This window comes from Notothenia coriiceps, unplaced genomic scaffold (genome assembly GCF_000735185.1).
Source record: "Notothenia coriiceps isolate Sejong01 unplaced genomic scaffold, NC01 NC01_scaffold00037856, whole genome shotgun sequence".
Lineage (NCBI taxonomy): Eukaryota > Metazoa > Chordata > Actinopteri > Perciformes > Nototheniidae > Notothenia > Notothenia coriiceps.
In genome coordinates, this window is record NW_011370557.1 from 1 (window position 1) to 3,115 (window position 3,115).

At 41.7% G+C, this 3,115-nt stretch overlaps 1 long non-coding RNA gene across 1 annotated transcript; it reads left to right on the forward strand.

The window, feature by feature from the left end:
- The first annotated feature begins 1,530 nt into the window (after window positions 1–1,530).
- On the forward strand, window positions 1,531–2,237 carry LOC104967834 (uncharacterized). Its single transcript, XR_800764.1, has 2 exons — window positions 1,531–1,639; window positions 1,948–2,237. It is a non-coding gene; the product is annotated as an uncharacterized lncRNA (long non-coding RNA).
- The last annotated feature ends 878 nt before the right edge of the window (window positions 2,238–3,115 follow it).

Here is a 3,115-nt window from a genome sequence, read left to right on the forward strand (position 1 = left end):
TGCAGTTTTCAGGGCCTGTGGAAAAATACCTGAGTGAAGAGATTTGTTTACTATATGAAGTAGATCTGAGGCCATGCAACGAAAAACCTCTTTGAAAAATCCTGTTGGAATAATATCAAGGCAGCAGGAGGAGGATTTCAGAAGTTGAATAATGTCCTCTAGGTTTTTATCATTAATCTGATGGAATTGTGTGATGGTGTTTGAATTGATTTTAAGTGGACACATTTGCTGTACCTGATGCAGAGGCACTGACTGCTTGTCTGATTTTCTGAATGTTGTCAGTGAAGAAGGAGGCAAAGTCATTGCAGGCCCTGGTGGATAGAAATTCAGAGGCTACTGACACTGGGGGTTTGTTAGTCTGTCGACGGTAGCAAACAAGGCAAGTGTGTTGTTTTTGTTTTTGGTAATGATGTCAGAGAAGAAAGACTGTGCAATTTTCATTTCCAAATTATAAAGGCCAAGTCTCTCTTTATAGATTTCAAAGTGAACCTGGAGATTTGTTTTTCGCCACCTACGTTCAGCTTTTCGACACTCTTTTTTGCTGTTTTCACGGTCATGGCCTTTCTCCATGGAGATATTTTCTTGCCAGACACTTCCTTTACCTTGGTTGGAGGCATCTATAACATTTTTTATTTTTAAATTAAAATGAGATATTAGCAGGGGCAAGTGTGGAAGAAAGATTACGAGTAAACATTTCCCTAGTATTTTCAGTTAAATATCGCTTTGTGTTTACATCTTTTTGAAAACATTTGTGAACAGAAATAGAGCTCTCAAAGAAAACACAGGAATGGTCAGAGTGCAACATCAGTCACCACAACCTTAGAGATATTCAGACCCTTTGAGATAATTAAGTCCAGAGTGTGCCCCTTATTGTGCGTGGGCTCCGTCACATGCTGAGTCAGTCCATAGTTATCAAGAACACAAGAGGTGTTGATTCGACAGCTGCACTGTTATTTTGTTCAATCCAAGTTTCCGTTAAAAACATAAAGTCGAGATTGTGCTCAGTGATAAAGTCATTGATTAAAAACGTTTTTCCTGCCAAAGATCTGACATTTAATAAAGCTAGTTTAAGTTTGTTAAATACACTATCAGTAATATTTTTTTTGACAAGCTGTGGCTGACATGGAATCACTGCTAAATTTGATAAACTCACACAAACGTTTGAGCGCTTCCTGTTTCTAAGCTGATTCACCGCACTTAATCTATTACCTATCAACACAGATATAGGCAAAGCTACAGGCAGGCAGGGCCCTGGCATGTCCTGGAAAGAGTTGAGAGTGCCATACGCCCTTGAGCCTGGACCCAGCACATATCAGTTAGAGTTTGCTGCATTTTGTGAACACACATTCTTATCAGGCTTCGGAGACCGCAGATGCTGTCTTGAAGGGGGGGGGGAGGCGGTTGACGTAGGCACGGTGATGAAGACGGGGGAGATGGTGCGCGTCTCTGCTTCGGTGATTTTGGTGGGCGGGGGTAAAGGAACTTTTTGTTAGATGTAAAAAATGAGTTTTCTGCATTTTCTTTGTTGTCTGCTGGCTGTTTAAATGCTGTTTGCTACATGCAGGTGTGGCTGGATGAAGATGTTGAGCTCTATGATTTCGCAAAAGTCCGACCACTCATCAAAAAGAAGCAAGTGAAGGTAAGATCCTAATATCTCTTTCTGTCCATAACTGTGACCCAAACTTAGAGTAACTTATAGTAAGTCACAAACATTACCATTATTTAAATCAGTTTGGTCCAATGAGAGTCTGCATCACGACACAAAGAGAGATAAACCAAATAGAACTAGACAATCGAGGCTAATTTATTACTATATTCTATGATCAGGCCGAGTAGAGAGGAAGCTTGGCATCATCTCCTTAAAAACGGAATGTGCTGTAATTGGATAACAGGAAAGAGCAGCAGAGCAAAGTTGATTCTGATTGGTTGCTGTGTGTCTCCCTGCAGGTACCAGCTGGTCTGGCAGGATACAAGCCAGGAGCATTCAGCAAGTTCCTGTCCCTGTACCTGCACGGGGCTGTGTAGGACCAGGCAGGCCTGTAGGTGTGTGTGTGTGTTTGTATGGACACACTCTTAGCAGTGAGTCATATGTCAAGTGTGTGTGTTTGTTTGTGTTGCCACAAAAATCCTCCTTTCTCTTTCAAACATTCAATAATCTGGTTCACAACATTGTCTTTTTTTCACACTGACTCCATCCCTCTGTGAGAGCTCAATCAATAAAACACTCTGAATATGTACTTCAGTGAGTTTTTATTCCTGCTCCCCTCTGTCAGACATGTTCCTGTCCCTTGGACAGGGAAGTGATGTTACAAGATATAGATAAATGATGGCAAATTGTGTGAAAAGTAATACAATTAAGAATTAATATCACCCAGGTCATAACAAATATTTAGTGATGTAATGTTATACTGGGGTATATCCAGTCTCTGATTGTGTTACGTTATTATGAGAGTGCTCTCATACTTGTTTGATTCTGAAATTGTATATACACATTTATATATTTATATAAATGTGTGTGTATATGTCCGCATCTGTAGCCTGTTATTGTCTCATGATACCGCCCTGTCAATTAATTAAAAGTAAATATATAAGTCGTCCTCATGAACACATCTGTCCATCAGACAGAGGGCTGCTGTGCCTCCTGTCATCATTAATGGACGTCTCTTTAAAATGACCGCTCAGAGGAGAGGAGTTCTCATTTCTCTAAGCGCCTGCTGCTTCCCCTCCTCTCTCCTCGGTTCCCCTCCTCAGTCCTCCGCTCGCATATCCTGTGGGCGGCACTAAGTCTCGAGGATAGGAGTCGAGGATAGGAGTCGAGGAGGGGAAATTAGAGTATTGAGAAACCTCTATCGACTATGGTAATGAAACGGAAGTAACAAAGAACAATGCTGCAGTGATACAGTAGGTGGCGATAATTCTCGTCTACTCTGTTTGGAAGTCGCCATTAAAGAAGAAGAATGAAACAGAAGGTCCAATTCAGCATGGATTTACAGAGAAATAGCACCGACAGCCGTAGGCTGGACCCTGAACCGAGCAGTCTACAAACTGAGACGGTCTGGTCTATGGAGATGTTCTTGTTTAGATCACCTGGCGCAGCTCGTGAGGTGTCCTAGCA